The following is a 22,743-nucleotide window of genomic DNA, read 5'->3' on the forward strand; positions in this document are numbered from 1 at the left end:
CAATTTAGGAAAGAATAGTTTAGGAAAGAATTAGTTCAATATTAGAAACAATCCAATATTGCAACATAAATTAGGAACGTCAAATAAACTTGAACTAGAAAAGAGAGGAAAAATAAATTCATTAAATTTTTTTTAAAAGAGGGTCCACTTTTTCTCCGACTGGTAATTACATAACAATTTCTACATAGTGGGAACATGAAGTGCAAGTTTCACCATATAAATGATTTTATAAGGAAATGGAGGCCTGAAACTCGTACGGTATAATTTTCAAACAGCAGAAGCATCTAATGAGATTCCATTTCGCTGTACAGGAATTAAAAAATGAGATTCCAATGGGCTGTACAGGAATTCAAATGAATCATGTCACTCACTTTGCATTGCTCATTCTTATCCTCACGATCTTCGTTGCCAGGTTTTATTTGGCTAATTAGAATGTACTTGACGGCTAAGTGATATCTTATTCTCTCCCAGTCGAGAATATATTAACTCTATACATATCCTCAATAATATTTTGCTACGTACAGACTGACCCTCAAATCTTGCTTCCTTCTCTATATTTCCCGTGTGATTAAACATTTGTATTAATTGGACTAAATTCATTGTTTTGTATAGATACATTTGCAATCCCATGGATTCAACCTTAAAATAATAGAGTCTCCAGTGAAACACATGCCTGGATTTCCCTTACTTGTGAATGAAGTGTCATTTTTTACTGCTTACGAAATGGAAATCAAAAGCTATCAACTTTCTTAAAAACATGATTTTTCCTTCAATTATTGAAGAGGCGTTTACATAAGATATGTTTTGGAATATAACGATGGACTGTCAGATAATCATAATCTGTACGTGTACTTCTTTCTGAAGCAACTCTTCCCTTCTGTTAATTGTGGCGGCCACAGACTTTGTTGAAATTAATTTCCCTGTATTCAAACAGCAGCTTAACGACAACAATTTCATTGGTTTATATTGTATGATGTATCTCTCACATCTATATAACTAGGATACCGATCAAGTCGTCGTCAACACCTCCATCTTCATAACGTAGTCTTTCAAAGTATAGTGCTTTCAAGCTTTGCTACATATTATAGTGAAAAACATGACGCTCTACATGTTCATCTTTGTGTTTATTTTTGTTTTGTTATCATCCGGTACGCCTGGCGTATATGCTGTCAGACTCTTGGGTAGCCCTAATATTAGTAAACATAAAATATTTAACGTTCTTGGCTATGGTGCAAAAGCTAACAGACAAACAGATGATAGCACGGTATGATGGAATGTTTCAAACGGATAATGTTTATCGAGAATGGATAAAGATTTTCCATTTTCGTCACTCCTTTTCTTCTGCTAATAATCTGTGTTTTGTGGAATATGGGCATTTCTAGCAGCGTAGAATGCTACTTGTTCTTCAACTAGATCGCCAGTTGTATATGTCCCAAAGATGACATTTTTGATCAATCCAGTCTCCTTTGAGGGGCCATGCCAAAATAACCATATGACAGTGCAGGTGAAGTATCTAGCTTTGAAGAAATTCATACATGATTTCTATTTACTTTTCAAAATGAATGAAAAAACATTAACCCAAAAATCTTTGCAACTTTGTTGGTGTTTGTTTAGTTAGAAAATGGTACATATGATTCCTGATGTGTTCTTGTTCTGAGCATGTAACTGGAAAGCTTATTGCTCCAACAGATAATAGATTGTGGAGTGAAAACAACATAGATTATTGGCTGCATTTCAGGAACGTGATTGGCTTAATAGTTGAGGGAAGAGGAGTTTTAGATGGACGAGGGGCTTTGTGGTGGGCAGAGACAAATGCAAAGGTATCAACTGAAGTGCAACATACTCTTTAATTTAATTAATTCTATATGCATTTGTTTTTTCATATCATATGAAGAAAGTCTCTTTATTGAAATACATGTAATGATATAAAATATCTGTGAATGGCAACCCAAATATATCGCCCACTTTAGAAAACTATTCTAAATTGATAAAAGAGAAAGCTCTATTATGTGTCATTTTAGTTGCGCAAGTGTTTTTGCTTTGTCATAGCTTTTACTATTGATCTTCAAAATGTCATAACTTTTAAAATCGATCTTCAATATTTCATTATCTTCAACTAACTAAGATTTTATATATTTTCCGTGAGCAGAAGCCAAATCATAATGGACCCACGGTAGTACTTTTTGTGAAAAATCAAACTATTGCAGTCACTGATTATTAATCTCCTATCACAAATGATTATTAAACTGCTGAAAATAAATTTCCAGCTAATATCGAAAAATAACACAACTGCAACTTCACTTAAAATACGGAAAGAAATGCACAAAAGAATCAACACAATATTTTCGGACAAATTGTCCCTAGAAAAACCCCTAAGGGAAAACCAGTTCTACAGATGAGAAATTATATTAAACTTCAGCAAATCAAGAGATACAAAATTCCTTGCCTCACACTGGCAGAACTCCGACAACCTCCTAATTTCTCCCGCTGATATTTCTCACTGCTATCCCTGCGCTAACACTGCGCCCTTGCTAACACTGCAAACTGCTTCTCCAAAAGCTTCCTTGCTAACACTGCAAGACTATTTGCTAACACTGCAAACTGCTTCTCCAAAAGCTTCCTTGCTAACACTGCAAGACTGTTTGCTAACATTGCAAACTGCTTCTCCAAAAGCTTCCTTGCTAATACTGCAAGACTGTTTGCTAACACTGCAAACTGCTTCTCCAAAAGCTTCCTGCCTTCCTCTCCAAATGCTCCCTAGACCCCTTTTTATACTACTCTCGTTGGTAAACCAATGACCGAGATTAAAACAAACCAACAACTGAGATTAAGACAACTCAACAGCCAATAATAGAATTGGTTGCAAGGTGTCCAAAAGGGAATCTCTAAAATTAGTAAATAATAACCATTTACTAATTTTTGGCAAGTGGACAAACAGCTGTCCAAACCACCCATAAATACAACCGCTATTCATAGATAAGGACGAACAGCTGTCCAAGCTACCCATAAATAGTGCTGCTATTTCCGGGTCAGAAATAACAACTGTCCAACTAACAATAATTAACACTCCCTCTTAGCGAGGAAGCTGTTCTGCATGACACCCATCTTATCTCTGAAGAAGATAAATTTGGCCTTTCCCAAAGCCTTCGTCAGAATGTCTGCTACCTGCTCATCTGTAGGTATGTATTGTAGTCGAACAACTTTCTTCAATCTGCACACGTGGGTCTCTTTGCTGTGTGCTACAAAGCCTTCTAGTTGTTCTATGTATACCTCCTCCTTCAACTCACCATTGAAGAATGCTGTCTTGACATCCATTTGATGGATCTGCCATCCCATCTGTGCTGCAAGTGAGATTACAGCTCGTATAGAAGTATACCTGGCAAATGGAGCAAATGTCTCCTCATAGTCTATTCCCTCCTTCTGAGAGAACCCCTTTGCCACAAACCTAGCCTTGTATTTCTCGATGCTACCATCTGCACCGTGCTTTATCTTATAAATCCAGCGTGATCCAACTACAGCCCTATCTATTGGTCTAGGTACTACCTCCCACACATCATTCTGCATTATTGAAGAATATTCCTCAACCATAGCATCTCGCCATACCTGATGTTCTGCAGCTTCCTGATAGCTAGAAGGCTCACTATCTACCAACTGACTAACATAGTCATTGAACTTGGCTGGTTGTCTTCGCTGTCTAGTACTCTTCCTAGGAGCTCCCACAAACTCCTGAGTATCCCTTTGTGCACAATCTCTGATGAAGTGATATCTGATATCTATATGTTTAGACCTATCATGAAACACTGGATTTTCAGACAACTTGATGCAACTCTGATTGTCACAATGTATCACAGTAGTCTCAACCTTTTGACCAAACAAGGCTACTAACAACTTCCGAAGCCATATAGCTTCACATGTCGCCATGCTAGCTGCTATGTATTCTGCTTCTGCTGAACTTAGAGCCACAGACTTCTGCTTCCTGCTGAACCAAGATACAACTCCTGATCCCAAGCTGAAACAACACCCTAAAGTGCTCCTTTTGTTTGTTGTACTTCCTGCCCAATCTGCGTCAGTATAGCCTATCAACCTGATACCTTCACCTCGAACATATCTGATCCCATACTCGACTGTACCACACAAGTAACGTAGCACATGCTTAGCTGCTCTCCAATGCATTCTCTTTGGTTCAACCATGAACTGACTAAGAGAGTTTACTACAAATGCTATATCTGGTCTAGTGTTGACCAAATACATAAGCGAACCAATCAACTGTCTATATAAAGTGGGATCTACATCTTTCTCCTTAGATGTATCGTCATGCTCTGTGCTCACATCCGGAACACCTGTCACTATCTCACGAAGCAATCTAAGTGCTCCATGATGAATATGGCCCAACCTCCTATGCCATAGCTCTCCAAGATCTCTAGGATTATTGTTGCTCATAAGTGCCTTAGGAGTATCAAACTGCAATCTATAAAGGCGACCACTCCTAACTCCAATAGTTATGGGTGATTTCCAATCCTTGTGCTTAATCAACACATGTGTCCCTCTAAAGAGTACATTATACCCCCTATCCTGAAGAACAGATACAGAAATCAAATTCATACCTAATCCCGACACATATAACACATCATGAAGAGGAATTATCTTTCCATTCTCCCTCTGAAACTGAACAGTCCCTTTCCCAACAGGGTTGAGTTTGGACAAGTTTCCCATAGAAATCTAGATGTTGGTGTCCTCCTCCTTGTAACTGGAGAAGTACTCTCTAACTCCTGTCATATGAAATGACGCCCCACTATCTATATACCAAACACACTGTGAGGTTGAGCTAACCATACAAGCTATAAGTGCAAACTCATCTTCCATTCTGCTGGAGAGTTCTTCTGCACTTGCTGAAGCTGCCACCTGCTTCTTACCCTTTTTCCTCTTTGGGCAATCACTGACATAGTGGCCAAACTCGTGACATCCAAAGCACTTGACCTTAGAAAGGTCCTTCTTCTTCTTTTCACTTTGTGAATTTGATCCTTTGCTAGATCCCTTCTTTGCTTTCCCTTTACCAGCTAGGGCAACGTTCTCTTGTTCCACCTCATTTTTCTGACTCTTGTTGGCCCCATTGACAAGACTTAGTCTAAACTCCTCCTGAGTGAAATCAGTCCATAGTCGATCCCAACTCGGTAAAGTATCTCGTCCACTGACAACTTGAACAAAGACACTCCATTGTTTAGTAAACCCATTTAGGGCTATTCTCACTAGCTCATCATCACTAGGGCTATCTCCAACAGCTGCTAACTCATCCTTGACAAGTCTGAGCCTGGTGAGGTAACTTGTGACGTCTTCTCCCTGATTCATCCGGGTATTCTTTAGCTTCTCTCTGAGGATCAACTTCCTGTTAGTGGTAGCATTCTGGTACAGATTTAGAATGGCGTCCCACATCTTCTTTGTTGTATCTAGCTCTGAGATATGTGGAACAATATGATCCTTGACACCATCAAGGATAATTCTCCTCGCTTTGGCATCGTCCTTCCTATATGCTGTAAGCTATGTTGCATCCGTTGGTACAGGTACACCACTGGTAGCATAATCCTTGATACCATTCTCTTCCAACAATAAAGAAATTCTGGCCTTCCAGACACCAAAATTTGAGGCACCATCCAATCTATCCTGATCTCTCAAACCAGCTGAAGCCATCTCAAGGGTTTAAAGCAATAATAAATCTAAAGAGATCAAAATTTCTTTCCTAGGGCAAAACTCTTCTACCCTTAACAATGCTCTGATACCATGTGAAAAATCAAACTATTGCAGTCACTGATTATTAATCTCCTATCACAAATGATTATTAAACTGCTGAAAATAAATTCCCAGCTAATATCGAAAAATAACACAACTGCAACTTCACTTAAAATACAGAAAGAAATGCGCAACAGAATCAACACAATATTTTCGGACAAATTGTCCCTGGAAAAACCCCTAAGGGAAAACCAGTTCTACAGATGAGAAATTATATTAAACTTCAGCAAATCAAGAGATACAAAATTCCTTGCCTCACACTGGCAGAACTCCGACAACCTCCTAATTTCTCTCACTGATATTTCTCACTGCTATCCCTGCGCTAACACTGCGCCCTTGCTAACACTGCAACACTGTTTGCTAACACTGCAAACTGCTTCTCCAAAAGCTTCCTTGCTAACACTGCAAACTGCTTCTCCAAAAGCTTCCTTGCTAACACTGCAAGACTATTTGCTAACACTGCAAACTGCTTCTCCAAAAGCTTCCTTGCTAACACTGCAAGACTGTTTGCTAACACTGCAAACTGCTTCTCCAAAAGCTTCCTTGCTAATAATGCAAGACTGTTTGCTAACATTGCAAACTGCTTTTCCAAAAGCTTCCTGGCTTCCTCTCCAAATGCCCCCTAGACCCCTTTTTATACTACTCTCGTTGGTAAACCAACGATCGAGATTAAAACAAACCAACGGCTGAGATTAAGACAACTCAACAGCCAATAATAGAATTGGTTGCAAGGTGTCCAAAAGGGAATCTCTAAAATTAGTAAATAATAACCATTTACTAATTTTTGGCAAGTGGACAAACAGCTGTCCAAACCACCCATAAATACAACCGCTATTCATAGATAAGGACGAACAACTGTCCAAGCTACCCATAAATAGTGCTGCTATTTCTAGGTCAGAAATAACAGCTGTCCAACTAACAATAATTAACACTTTTACCTCTTCTATACCAGTGATTTTTTATCAAATCTACAACAACTCATTTGGAAACATTGAAATTATAAGAATTCCTAGCATCTAAGGGATCTTTTTTCATTGGTAAATAGACATTGAGATTTACAGGGACCAAAAATACCATAGTAAGAAAGATCACTTCGATCAACAACAAATAGTTTCATCTAAACTATTGAGGCTCCGGGTGATAGTCCCAATACTGATGGAATTCATATGGGATAGACTTCAAATGTTAAGATTAGAAACAGCATAGTAGGAACAGGTGACTTTTTTCAACTCATATGATGGACATTTCTTTAGCATAGATTATTGTCGATGAATGAAATTGGCTTTAATCAAATATTTATTTTCTGAAGAGACTCCTAATTATGTATTTATTTTCAGGAGATGACTGTATTTCTATCAGGCCAGGATCCAACAATGTTGCCGTCGAAGGAGTTACCTATGGACCAAGGCATGGAATTAGGTGATAAAAAAGTAGCACTAATAACTATAAGTTTGTTTTTCATAAATTGGAGAAAAAATGTTAGGTACTAAAAAGAATTTTTGTTGTTGGTAATGAAGCATTGGAAGCCTTGATGAAGATAGTTCAGTTGCTAGTGTAAAGAACATTATAGTAAGTGGGGTTTCTTTCAGTAACACACAGAATGGAGTAAGGATCAAAACCTGGCAGGGAGGGAATAGTTTTGCAACTGACATAACATTCCAAAATGTAAAAATGGACAACGTACAAAATCCCATCATAATTGACCAATATTATTCTCCAGATGGAATTCTTAGACAAGTATATATATTATATCATGTTAAACATAAGCTTTAATATTTGTAGTTAATGACATGGCAGTGATTTAATTATGTATGTCGTTTATTACATAATTGTAGGGAAACTCTGGTGTGAAGATCAGTAATGTGTTATACAAGAACATAACTAGAACATCGACTACAAATGCTGCAGTTGCTTTAGAATGCAGCCAAAGAGTTCCTTGTCAAGGAATCAATGTAGATTCTATTGTGAGAAATATAAAATTAAAATCAATACTCACAACTCTAAACCTAAAAACTTTACTCGGCACTTAAAAACTGCTCGGCACATGAAGGTGCCAAGTGCCAATTTTTCTCAGCACAAGAAGGTGCTGAGTCACAGATTGCTTGGCACTTAATGGTGTCGAGTGATAGGCAGCAGGTGTCGAGTAAGCTTGGCACACAAAAGAAATGCTCGGCACCCACAACAAAGAAAATGATGTCGAGTGTTTTGTTCCAAACTGAAAAAATGTAACTTAGAGAAATTCAATGTGAATGCTTTCACCATTAAAATCAGAAAACCAAAACTTTAACCTTTCAAATGAACTTGTCAAATGCAATGAATAGAAGAAGAAGATAGATTCAAGTATGCTTTCTTGTTTTTCTATTCAACTGAGATTTAAACTATTACAAAATTTGGGAGCATTCGGCTTCAACCAAAAAACCTAAAACAACCCTAAACTGGTAATACTTCAAAAAACTTTAAACCTGCAACTGTAATGACTACATATAATGGTGCCTAGAGCAATCACTGCTTCAACAGGATAAGTTCAACAATAAAAAACTTATAGAGAGAACAAGGGAAACACGTGCAATTGTAGGCACAAACTTCTTTTCTTCTTCCTTCTTCTACTCTCCTCTGCAACTACTGATCTGCTTGATCTCTTTGAACTCTCAAAATGAATGAATAATAACATTCCTTTTGTCTTCTGAGCTAAAACGTTTTTTCCTCTCATTTCCAAATTTGAAAATCTCACCTACCCATATTAATTTTTCTAGCTGTTCTGCTGGTCGTCAGGTGGTAGGTGGGCATTTGGCTCTAAGGGCAAGACAACCACCGCATTACATATTCCAACACTCCCTCTTTCTCCCAAGACAAACAAGCAAGGATCATTACTAATCCACATCAACTACACCAAGACACTCTCTTAGGTGTACAAAAGTTCCTATGCCTAATGGCTTTGTGAAAATGTCTACTAGATGCTGCTCAGACTTACAAAAATCCATCTTGATATCCCCATTCTCCACCAACTCTCTAATGAAGTGATATTAGATCTCAATATGCTTGCTTCTACCATGGAACACAAGATTCTTGGACAATGCAATTGATGAGATGTTGTCACAATAAATTGTGGTTCCATCCTCTTGCCTTTCATTCAAATCTATCAAGATCCTCCTTAGCCAAATTGCTTGACATGTTGTTTCATTTTCTGCTATGTATTCAGCCTCTGTTGTAGATTGAGAAATAATAGGTTGCTTCTTGGATGCCCATGAAATTGCACCCGATCCCATATGAAACATGTATCCAGAAGTGCTCTTCCTATCATCTAAACTTTCAGCTCAATCACTATCTATATAACCAACCAACTTGAAATCATCATTTTCAGTATACAAAATTTCAAATCACTTGGTACCTTTCACATACCTTAGGATCCTTTTTTCCACTTTCCAATGGGAATCCTTTGGTGTTTCCATAAATCTAAAAATTAGACTTACTACATCCGTTAGATCTGGTTGAGTTGCAGTCAAATATATTAAACTTTCAACCATACTCTTGTATAGTGTTGGATCCACTCTCTTGCTAGAGTCTTCCTTGCTCAACTTCAGACCTACTATTGTTGGTGTGGGGGCTGCCTTACTGTTCTACATTTTGAATCTCTCCAAGATCTTCCCTACATATTTTTCTTGAGAGATAAAGATGCCATCATGCTTTTGTTTTACTTCTATGCCTAGAAAATATTTCAAGAGACCTAGCTCTGTTATTTCAAATTCACTTTCCATGGCCTCTTTAAACTCACCAATTAGAGCCTTGTCATTTTCAGTAAAAATTAAGTCATCTACATACAAGACAACAATCAATACATTACCATCTGCTACCTTGATGTAAAGAGTGGGCTCACCATTGCTTTTGCTAAAGCCATTGCTCATCAAATATGAGTCAATCCTATTGTACTATGCCCTTGGAGCTTGCTTGAGCCCATAAATAGCTCTTTTCAGTCTATATACTTTCCATGGCCTCTTTAAACTCACCAATTAGAGCCTTGTCATTTTCAGTAAAAATTAAGTCATCTACATACAAGACAACAATCAATACATTACCATCTGCTACCTTGATGTAAAGAGTGGGCTCACCATTGCTTTTGCTAAAGCCATTGCTCATCAAATATGAGTCAATCCTATTGTACTATGCCCTTGGAGCTTGCTTGAGCCCATAAATAGCTCTTTTTAGTCTATATACTTTGTTCTCTTCACCTACAACTTCATAACCAGGTGGTTGCTCCACATATATTTTTTCTTTTAATACACCATTTAAGAAGGCGGACTTCACATTCATTTTGTATACCTTCCATTTGTGCTAAGCTATAATTGCTATGACAGCACGCATGGTTTCCATTCTTGCAATTGGGGCATATGTCTCATCATAATCTCTTCCATACTGCTGTTTGTAGCCCTTGACTACCAGCCTTGCCTTATGCATATCAATCTTGCCTTATGCATATCAATCTTGCCTTAACCATTGCATTTGTTCTTATAGACCCATTTCACTCCAATCACTTACTTCTTGGGAGGCAATTCAGTTAGCTCCCATGTCTCATTCCTTTCTATAGCATCTATCTCCTCATTCATGGCTTTACACTATTTCTTCTCTTTGATTGCTTCTTCAAAATATATTGGATCACTATGAGAAAATAATGCAAAATTAAAACTCTCATCATAATCTTCATACCTTTCATCTTGGTATAACTCCCTAAGACTCTTAGTCTTTCTTGGTAATAGGGAGGAGAGTGTGGGATCAGAATCTTCACTACTACTACATTGCTAACTAGCTCGATCTTCACTGGTACTTGGCACTGCCACTCAATCATGCCTAGAGGAGCTCGGCAATGTCTAAATCTACTTGCCTTTTCTACTATCTGCTCCTTCTTTTTGTTGTTCATCAGTCTCATCTTCACTCATAATTGGCACTTTACTTGAAGTGCTCGGTGACTCATCAATTGAACCATACCAAGATTGATTTTCAAGAAATTCCACATCTCTTGAGAGAATCATCTTGTTGTTCAATGGGTCATACAATCTATATGCCTTTGATTCTGAGTTGTACCTTATGAAGATGCACTTCACACCTTTGTCATCCAATTTTTGCCTTTTCTCTTTAGGTACATGTGCATATGCAACACATCCAAACACCCTTAGTTGTTCAATTGACCATCTTCCTCATGACCATCTTCCATTGGAATTATTTCATGGACTGCCTTTGTAGGACACCTATTAATTAGGTAAACTGCTATTGCTACAGCCTCTCCCCAAAATTCAGTTGAGATACCTTTCTCTTTCATCATGCTTCTTGCCATTTTAATAATGGTCCTGTTCTTTCTTTCAGCCACTCCATTCTGATGTGGTGTATAGCTGACTATGAGCTCTTTCTTTATACCATGTTTCCTGCAAAAGTTTACAAAAAAGTTGGAGGTATACTCCTCTCCTCTATCTGATCTTAGGACCTTGATATAATGTCCACATTCTCTTTCAGCCTGGGCTTTAAATTTTACAAATTTATCAAATGCTTCATATTTATTCATTAAGAAATACACCCATGTCCTACAACTAAAATCATCCATGAATGTCATAAAATAAGTACTCCCCCCAATGGAAGTAACTTGCATAGGATCGACTAGGTCAGTATGCACTAACTCTAATGGATATCTAGCCCTCCTAGAATTTTTAGTATTAAAGGAAAGCCTATATTTCTTACCCAAAATACAAGCCTCACACTTGTCACAAGAATTTTCTACACATGGAAAACCATCTACCATTCTTTTTTTTGACAACAAATTTAAACCAGCATAGCCAAGATGACCATACTTGAGGTGCCATAACCATGAGGGGTCTTCAATCATACTCCTTAAAGCTGATTGTGTAGGAGGTGCAACACCAACTTGAGATGAGAAACATGTCTCTATCATCAAGGGAAACATTATATTCTTTGTCATTTGAACTACTACAAGTAAGTTCTTGCTCCCATCCTTTTCTTGAATGACACACCTGTCGTTCTCCATTAGCACTTTGTATCCATTTTGAATGAGCTGACCAATGCTCATCAAATTGTGCTTCATACAAGGGGAAAAATACACATTTTGTATTTCCTTCTTCTCACCTTTCTTGGTGCGGACCATAATAGATCCTTTGCCCACAACTGGTAGGGTTCCATTGTTACCCATCTTAATCTCAAATTTGAAACTCTTGTCAATAAATAAAAATAAGATTTCATTGCCACTCATGTGGTTTCTATAGCCACTATCGAGGTACCAAACCTCAAGGCTTCCTTCTTTACCAATATTACACATGATGAAGGTAGTGTTTTCACTTCTCATATTTAAGTCAGCCACATTTGCTTGTCCTGACTGATCTTTCTGCTTCTTCCAACATTCATTTACATAATGCCCATATTTATGATAGTAGTAGTATTCAACATTACTCTTATTTGAGTTATAGCTTTTCTTACTTCCTCTTGAAGTATTTTGTGAGCTACTTGCTCCATTTTCTCTTCTTGAGCTTTCTATTGCAACATTCCTTTGTCCTCCATTGCCTCGGCCTCTACCTTTGGAGTTTCTGTTTGAGCCATTTCTTCCTCTCCCCCTTCCTATTGGATTTGACTGAGCCTTGAATGCTTGCTCTTGGAAAGAAGAAGATGTAGATCTATTGATCCTATGCTCATGGGTTTGAAGAGTACCCATCAACTCATCCATTGTCAAAACAGTGAGGTCTTTTGCCTCTTTTATGGTCATGAACAAATTATCATATTTATGAGGTAAACTCCTCAATATCTTTTCCACTATCCTTTGCTCTTGATAGTCTTCTCCATTTGATTTTAGTTGATTAATCACATTGGAGGTCCTTGAACTAAAATATGCAACTAATTCATTTTCCTTCATCTGAAGGTTCTCAAACTCCCTCCTTATATTCTGTAGCTTTACTGTACGGACTTTATCAGTCCCCTTGAATTTCATCTCAAGGATATCCCATGCTTCCTTTGCATAATTTTCTGCTGCAATCTTGGAAAATATTGTCTCTGTCATTGTTGCTTCAATCAAACTTAATGCCTTAGCATCCTTCCTCCTTGACTCTTTCAAATGAGTCTTTTGTGCATTTGTGAGTGTAGCATACTGAGTTGGATCAATCACATCATTGAATCCATTAACCAAAAAATCCCATAAATCATTTACAACCATTATGGTTTTCATCTTCTTTGCCCATGTATCATAATTTTGTCCATTGAATGGTGGTGGTTACTGCCATATCTTTCCTGCATCTCCTGCCATGATAAATATCCCAGAAAAAAAATTTCTAACTCACTTTGAATGTGGGGCCTCAAAGCTTTGATACCATGTGAGAAATATAAAATTAAAATCAATACTCATAACTCTAAACCTAAAAACTTTTTTGGGCACTTAAAAATTGCTCGACACATGAAGGTGCTGAGTGCCAGTTTTGCTCGGCACTTGCTCAACATAAGAAGGTGTCAAGTCATAGATTGCTTGGCACTTGCTCGGCACAAGAAGATGTCGAGTCACAAATTGATTGGCACTTAATGGTGTCGAGTGACAGGCAACAGGTGACAAGTACACTCGACACACAAAAGAAATGCTTGGCACCCACAACAAAGAAAAGGATGTCGAGTGTTCTATTCCAAACTAAAAAAATGTAACTTAGAGAAATTCAACATGAATGCTTTCACCATTACAATCAGAAAGCCAAAGCTTTAATCTTTCAAATGAACTTGTCAAATGCAATGAATAGAAGAGGAAGATAGATTCAAGTATGCTTTCTTGCTTTTTTATTCAATTGAGATTTAAACTATTACAAAATCTGAGAGCATTTGACTTCAACCAAAAAACCTAAAACAACCCTAAACTGGTAATACTTCAAAAAACTTTAAACCTGCAACTCTAATGGCTACATAAAATGGTGCCTAGAGCAATCACTGCTTCAACAGGACAAGTTCAACAATAACAAACTTACAAAGAGAACAGGGGAAACACATGCAACTGCAAGAACAAACTTATTTTCTTCTTCCTTCTTCTGCTCTCCTCTACAACTACTGATATGCTTGATCTCTTTGAACTCTCAGAATGAATGAATAATAACATTCCTTTTGTCTTCTAACCTAAAATGTTTTCCCCTCTCATTTCCAAATTTTAAAATCTCACCTACATGTATTAATTTTTCTGGCTATTCTGCTAGTCGTTGGGTGGTAGGTGGGTGTTTGGCTCCAGGGGTAAGACAACCACCACATTAAATATTCCAACATCTATAAACTTGAGCTACAGTGGTTGAAAAGAAGTGGCACAATTTTTGTGTAATAATGCACAAGCGAGTAAAGTTGGCAGTGGAGCTATAATCCTACCCCCTTCCAGCCTTCAATATTAACTAGTTTAGAGTCAATGGCCACAGCAAGGATTTAATAGCATATTATTGTATTCTATTCTTTCATACTTTACATTAATAAAGACTTCATTTTCGAGCAAATGGCATTCTCTTTGGAAAATTTTTCAATATTTGCAATTTTTTAATAGAAATTAAAATTATTAATGACGATAAATGATATTTAAGTAGAACAACCCAATTGTCCATATAAATCAAACTAATTAATTCACTATACTCTATTAACAATGGATACAATCTTAAGGTTTAATAATTTTTTAATTTCTTTTGTGACAAGGTCAATTTTAGATTGTAAGGGTTATATTAGACTATATAATGAGACATCCTAGGTCTAATTTTCAATTAGGTCAAACAAATAATTTAGTCTTTTATTCAATTTTGAATGATTTTATAATTTTGAAGATTGAATGATCTAAGTGATAATAATTTATTAATGTCACATAAGAATAAATCCTACACTAAATAGATCAAGTTAAATGATTAGCTAATATATTAAAGGAGAAAAACTAAATAATATAAAATAAATTTTCCATACAAAAAAGTTCTAAGACATTAGATGCATTGATAAAATAAAGAACAACTTCTAACCCAAGGTCAAGTGTATATAATTTTTTATTATATTCATCTTAGCTATATTAGCATTAGCATATGAAAGCTCATACAAAATTGGTAAACATGATATACTAGTATGTATGTTTTAGTGGGACCTCAAAAAAAAAACTTATGCACTCTTGGAATAGGAAATGAATAGACTCTCCCTAATTTTGTTGACCTTGAGTACTAATTGTTTGAGGAAGATACTTATAGATTATTCAATGGAGGAAATATTGAAAAACTATAAATTATACTTGAGGGTAAAAGCATAGATTTGCATCATCTTTTAGGATACCAAAACCTATTTTTTCAAATTCCATTTGTCATCAAAACTCTTTTTTTTTTTCAAAAACTATAAATTTCAAAGTGTTTTAATTAGTTATAATATGTTATAATATCAAAACATTATAAGTTGATATTTTAACATTTTTGAAGATGCTCCCTTAAAAAGGAAAATAAAATAATATATCATATTGAAAAATAAAAAAAATATATTGTATCTTTAGAGGAGAGAATCCTCTTCATGAACATATAATTTATTTTTAAAAAGGTGTAGATTTGATAGGGAATCTTTAATGGGAGAAAAAAACTATTGGATTCTGATAAGGTTGACCTTGAGTACTTATATAAAAAAGAAAATATACATAAAAAATAATTATTCCTTTTTTTTTCCTAACTATACATGTCATCTATAAGATATTTTTAAATTAGAACAAAAAAGATGATTTGTGTATACTTGTTTGACAAGAACTACACCCTATATTTTTTATAGTTAAAAAAGAGACTTCAAAAAAATTTAAATTGAATAAATTCTCTCAAAAAAACTATAAGAATTAGAGGCATAAAATTCATCCAATTCTACACATTTCATCAATTTACATCATCTTCAAATTCTAAACACAAATACAATTTTTGATGTCATTAAAGTTGAATAGTTGCATTCTGAGGTCCTTTTTCTTTATAAAATGTTGTAGATGTTTGTGCTTTTACCCTTGAATATCTTAATACAAGAAGAGATGAAATCATCAGTTTGAAGGGAAACTCAAGCATGTTAAAAGATGTATTCATAAAGTAAAGGATCAACTAGATGAATACTTATTGATAAAGGAAGAGATATTTGAGAAATCAAAGAAGAAAAATGACTCACAATCTCCAAATGAAGAATGCAAAAAGTTAGAAGTCATGAAACATGAGATGGAATCCATTGTGATAAAGTTAGGCCATGAAATTAAAGTAAGAAAGAACATTATAGAAGTTTTTTTAGAAACATATATTCTAAATTAGATCATGAAATTGAAATCAAAATGAGTCAATTAATAGAGGAAGTCTCATTCAAATGTCCAGCCAAATTGAAGAAAGACTTTGAAAGTAGATTGAAGACTTTGAAAAGTGAGTTTATCACTATGGAATTAAAAAAAATTATAGAAATTTAAGAAAATATTTATGGAAAATTAGAAAAATAATAATCAGATAAGAAATGCATATGGTCTTGGATTCATGGAAGAAGAAAACTCAAGATTGGGACAAAATGACATAGTGATGAATGATCTATTAAGGGAACCAAGGAGAAGATCTATCTTCAATGGAAGATACTTTTAATGCAATAAATTTACTCATAAAGAAAGTTAATTTTGAAACAATGTTGCTATGTTTTTGTTAGAAAATTTATATAAATGATTCACTTATGGACATAGGACAAGTGGGTGTACATTTGATGTAAATAATTATATTGATTGAAGGTTCATAACCTACTACAAATGCAATAACTTTGGACATTGAAAAATCAATGCAAACTAAGATAATGTCAACTAAGTCAAAGGATTGTAAACCCAAGAATAAGGTGTTTTACATACAACAACATTGGACAACTTTCTAGGAATTGTATAATTTTATTAGGGTGTGTGTACCAAGATGGTGCAAAATTTAGTCAACACCAAAAATTTAAAAAGAATAAAATGTCAAAAAATTAATTGATTTATTTGAAATTTGAAAATGCAGCTAGGCTTGGTAACCAAGCCTGACCAAAATAATAAAAATCATAACCTGGTCAATTTATATAACTCAATCAAGCTATTAAAACTAAGTTTAGTCTTAGAAACCCAATCGGTTTTCTCTTACCACTATTTCTCTATTTTTTCCCATGGCCAAGGGCATTTATAATGCCTCAAAGATGCAAAGAAACATCAAAAGAGAAAATTTGAAGCACAAAACCAATTGAGCTTAATTAGTGACATTTTTAGCATTTGCAAGGATGAAGCCCCATACCAAGGTATTTTGTCAAGTTTTCTTCATTTATGTTTCTATTTATTATTAAATTACGGTATGTAATATGCTTTTTTTTTTTTTTTTTAAATTGAATTTTTAATATTAGATGCATCAATGAATCCAAGAAAATGACATAGAGATGAAAGACCACTTCTTTCACAAATAACACAATAAACCCCTGTGAATACTTTAAATGCATGAGCACAAAACCCTCAATTGACTATGGGACAACCACAAAAATCCCCACTCAATGTCCCCCATCAACAACCATGGCCACCTCTAAACCCTCTTTGTATCTCATTAGATCATGCGAAGCTTGTCTATCATACTTCCAAGGTCTACCCAATAGAGTATGACAAAAACCCATAGGCATAATATCACACAAAAATTAATCATAATAATTTCCAATCTTGAATTTGACAAGGAATTGTTCACTTACTAGTATCTTATGCTTCTTTAGGATCTATGCAACATGATAAGGATTAGGATGTCTCAATCTCTACAACTATAATTTTTTAAAAAACTCATATGACACCATATTGTCTGAACTTCCACAATCAATGATTACTTTGCAACATTTTGTAGTGACATTACATCTTGTCTTGAATAAGATCTTGCTTTGAATAGGTTCTTCATTAGTTTCCTCATTCCATAGGATTCTTTGGAACATCTAGTTCTCACCATGCTAAGGTTCATTAGGTGAACTTGCAACTTCGTCACAAGACAAAGCTTTTATGCTACTACCTCCAATATTGTTTCCAAAATTAGTACATTCAAAGGCTCTATGTCCTTCTTCGCCACACTTAAAATGATTGCTCTTCAACAAAGATCTTTCTTATCTCTTCCCATTGTTACTACTATTCCTAGAGTAACCTATATATATCTACCTCTAAAGTAATTACCTCTCTTAATAGTAGGTTCCTCTTTCCATTTTGTCTTAAACTTATCTTGCATTGTACTATTAGAACTTATACTTTCTCCATAGGTTTTACCTCTACCTCTTTGAAATTTTTCACCTCTTCCTCTTTGTCTTTCATCATGTTTCTTTAGCAACTTGTCCTTAGCCTTCAAGGCATACTAATAAATGCTTATTCCATGCTATCCAAGTTAATGTAACTAATCTAATCTTTAATTAATGTCCTCAAACCATTCAAGTTTCTCATCACTTTCTCAACATCACCATCCACATGTCTAGATTGGATATCCAATTTATAGAATTCCTTGGTATATTCTTTCATAGTCATTTCATTTTGTCTCAAATTTTGTATTCCTCTTAACATATTAACTTGATAATGTACATGAAGGAACTTCTTCATTTTTATAATCATTTTTTCACATGTTTTGATCTTTTCAATCCTCTTCTATGCCTTTCAGTCTGCATATGATCCCACCAAAGTGAAGCATGGTGCTTCATCTTGGTGACTACTATCCTTACCCTCTTATTATGAAAGGTACTTTCATACTCAAAGAAATTGTCCATTTTAGAGATCCAATCCAATACTACATTAGTTTCAAGTCTTCCATTATAGAAAGAAACTTTAATAGAAGTTCTTGAGTTCACCTTAGACAAAAATCTCATAAACCTTTCCTCATCTTATTCCACATTAGGTTTAGGATTCAGATTAGGGGCGACTTCTTTATCATCACTAACATCCTCAAGATGTAAACCTCTTCTATGGGTTGTCTCAACATCTTCAAGTCTCAGTAGAATCTTGCTCAAAATATCCATAATGGAAATATATGTATTTCTTCTACCTTGGACTATCTTGACAATAGTTCCTATAAGATTGGAAACTTTTACAAGTTATAGGTCAGATTTTTGATCTTCCACCTTACAACCAATCCAATTAAGGTTATCCATGATCCCAATCTTCACAAGAAAAGAAACTTTTCTTTGTTACCAAGTCCAATATCCTAACACCTTGCCAAGAGTACACATAGAAGAAAACAAAAACCGAGCAGCAAGAATCAAGAAATTTATTGATTTGATAGACAATTAGCATGATAAAATATACTTGTAAAACATACAACATGCCCAGTTGTGAGGCCTTGCAGGTTGCAGCTAGTAAAAAGAGATTATAATTAGAGAGCTAAAACCTCATCTTTTTCATCTTTAATCTATCTTCTATACTATTACTACCTATTTCTTGATTCCTCCATGATAATTCTCTAGATTTAATCCAACTTCTTGTATAGCCAACAAGGCTAGAAGTTATCTTTTCATGTATTTAATTAAAAATAGGTCACTCCTGGGAGGAGAAAAGAAAAGAAATATCAAGTGATCAAAATAGAATCATCTCTCTTAGAAATAGGTCCACAAGTGATTCAATAGATGTTATTTAATTGTGCAAAATGTTAGGTCATCATAAGAAACTGCACAAGAAGATATTCCACAATGTGTTACATGAACCATATAATGACAAGTGAGTGGAGAAAGATGCATGTAACTCCAAGCACAATAGATATTGGATTCCATGCACTTATAGTAAGGATCACCAATGGGTCCATAATAAGATGCCAACTATGCAAAACTTAAGACCATAAGAAGCAATGGCTACTTCTCAAAAAACAAACTAGTACAAAAAATAAAGAAATATTTTTGGTTGATGCAAGATTGCTCATTGACACAAGATGTTCCTACATCAAATATGTAATGCCTAACCTAAGAATCCATTGGGAAGTAAACTAGCTTGAAATTGATTTTATACAAAAAAAAATTTTGGTAAAAAATAAGGCATACATATATTGCAATATGATCTTTGAATAAATCTAACTTATGTAAAATTAACATGATCAAAATAGAAGTATTTTGGTGAATCTAACTTTCTCAAATGTTCTCATGGCATGGTTACTATATATCACACTAACTTCATTAAAAAATAACATTATACTAAATTAATCAACATGTTAAGGTCACATTTGATTACTATCATAGGATATAATAAGGTTAAGATTCTTATTCTATTTGGCATGCCTAGTTTATAAAAGATTATTTTTACATATCTAAATATTGCTTTCTTTTGTATTATGATCACTATGTTCAACACCCATTACTTTACACAAGTCTCAAAAACAAGGAAAAAACCTTAGATTCGATAAAATAAATAAAAATATTAGTGGTATTTTAACTACATGAATTATAATGATAAATAAAGGACAAACCCTATGGGACTAGACCTAAACCTCAAGGGATCATCAGAAACGGTCTTGACTGCATCCACACTTAGAGACTTTGGTGTAGGAGCACATAGGATAGGATAGGTCATTTAGAAGGAGTGAGAGTTTTGATAAGACCTAGTATGAACAAGGATGCATGCATTGGAAGAACTAATGTAATGCATGATAAGCAATTAGGTGTAATGTTGCATTTATTGCCAATAAGGAGCAACCGGTGCAAAAAATTGATTTAGAGGGATAAATAAGCATAGAAGGGTAGGTAGAAATGGAAATGGCTTATGTATGGCCTAAATACTTTCCATGGATGATTTGGAGTCATAATTTATAGTCCTACCAAGTCCAAGATGTAAAACTGCAAAAATTGTCAATTTTGCAAAAGCTACAAATTTTCTTGTCAAAAGTTGAAAAGTTAGTTAAAAGTTACTAGGAGGTTACCAATGAGAAAATTTTGGTTCAATTAATTGTGAAATGGGATATAAATCCTTCCAAGTCATTTTTTTATAGTTGAGAGTTTTGGCATTGTACAATTGTGTACAGTAGTTAATGAAATTCATCCCAATTGAATGGAGAGTTGGAGTTTTTGATTGGAATGGGATTGAATATGTACTTTTACTTTTGAATCTGGCTTCTAAAATTTAAATACCTTCTTTGTGTTTTTCTTAGGAGCATTTAGTAATATATATTTGTTCACAATAATTTTTTTTTCTAGATTACCTATTTGCTAGTTGGTACTGGGGAAGACATTGAATAATGGTGTCTACTAGCATTTCTCATGGTTGAGACTTCATGAAACTTTGAAGAATTTTAGTGGACACCTTTTATACTATGTATTAGGAAGGATTGAGATAGGAAATAATGACCAAGCCATTTTCATGGAAGTCCTAGGTGAGATAGTGTTGTGCTTGGCTAGAAATTGAGCCAAGGAGAGAAGATTTCTTGCAAGGGAGAAGTGAATTGGTTAGTATGGGTGTAATGGAAGGATACAAGATAGAGTGAAGAAACCTTTTTTGTAGGGAGAAGCTTCGAAGATTTTTAGGGAGTGAGAAAGAGAAAATTTTCTCTTGTTTGGTTGCAACTATTGATTAACCCTACCAAACCCTTTAAAATATAGTTAGGGCATGTGGTAGGTGGTGAGAACCTAAAACCTCAAGATTCTTAAGGGTCTTGGAAAAGGGTATCAAAATATGAAGTTTATTTGGAGTCTTCTCAAGGAATTTTTTTCACAAATCCCAAATTAGTCTATTAGGAGGGTTGATTGAGGGCTACTTACCCTAATAGGAGATTTTCATGAGTTTTAAGGAAACATATAGAAATATAATGAATGGATTTTGATAAATGGATGGTAACAAGTCTAAGAAAATCTAGGAAGAGTCTCCAACCCTTGAAAGAACCAATAAGTCATTAAGGAGGCCTAAAATGAATTTTTTAGTTAGCGTGCAAGCCTGAAGAGATAGGATCGCGTAAGGGAAATTTTGTCTCTAGGTGATTAGGGTTAACTCATGTACTAGGGGATACCTAGGAAGGGTTATCAACTATCTACAATAACTTAGACTACTCCTATCAAATAGGTATAAGAGAAAATATGATTTTGGAAAATATTAGTGTATGTCTAGTAGTGAAGGAGAAACCTCTATAGGATCCACCAAGGTGAAAAATGTAGAGTTGGCTAAGAATTTTTAGGAGAAAGATGAGGAGAACTTGGAGTTGAAGGCTAAGATAAAATCCTTGAAGAGAACACTTGAGAGAGGAGTTCTCAAGATTGAAGCAGTGACAAATAAGGTCAATCAGTAGGAGGAACATAGCAAGAAGAAGCAATAGGTGTTTGATGAAGAGGAGGAGGTCACACCTAATACTAAGATAGAATAAGAATCATTTCTTAGAGAAATAAAAGAAATTAATTAGAAAACCTTGGAAGGAGTGCCACTTTTAAGTAAAAAGTTGGATGCAAACCATGTCCTAGAATGGTTGGAAGGCATGATAAATTTAATTTGAAAGTGAAAATGTGGCTGAAGCGCAAAAGGTAAAGGTTGCAAAGGCAAGGATGACAAGACAAACTCTCACATGGTGGGAGTTCATTTAAGATGAAAGATTGAAAGAGGGAAAGAAACCCTACTTAGATTGGAAGAGTATGGTGAGCCAAATACAACATACCTATCCTCTAGAAGACTTTGAAGTATAGATGTATACCAAATGGTAGAATCTGAAATAAAGGGATAATGTTGTGGCAAATTATACTAAAGAGTTCCAAAAGCTATGCCTAAGATCCAAGGTGCAAGAAGCTAAAAGCATCAAGATAGCAAGGTATGTTAATGGCTTGAGGTGGAACATTCAAAAAGAGATTCAATTGTGGACTCCTAACACAGTGCAGAAGTTTTATTAATTAGCACTTAAGGTTGAGGAAAAGTTGAAAAAGAAGCAAGACTTCAGCAATAGAAGTAAGGGTAAAGTTAGAGAGAAAAGCAATCAGAGAGGTAACTTTTGTGATGGAAGAATCCAAGTAACGAAACCC

General features: G+C 35.0%; 1 pseudogene; it reads left to right on the top strand.

Annotated features, from left to right (window-relative positions):
• The first annotated feature begins 1,096 nt into the window (after positions 1–1,096).
• Positions 1,097–14,183, top strand: LOC149537205 (polygalacturonase-like; annotated as a pseudogene).
• The last annotated feature ends 8,560 nt before the right edge of the window (positions 14,184–22,743 follow it).

The sequence above is a fragment of the Cupressus sempervirens genome, chromosome 10, assembly GCF_028749045.1.
Source record: "Cupressus sempervirens isolate cs-2001-9-10 chromosome 10, ASM2874904v1, whole genome shotgun sequence".
Lineage (NCBI taxonomy): Eukaryota > Viridiplantae > Streptophyta > Pinopsida > Cupressales > Cupressaceae > Cupressus > Cupressus sempervirens.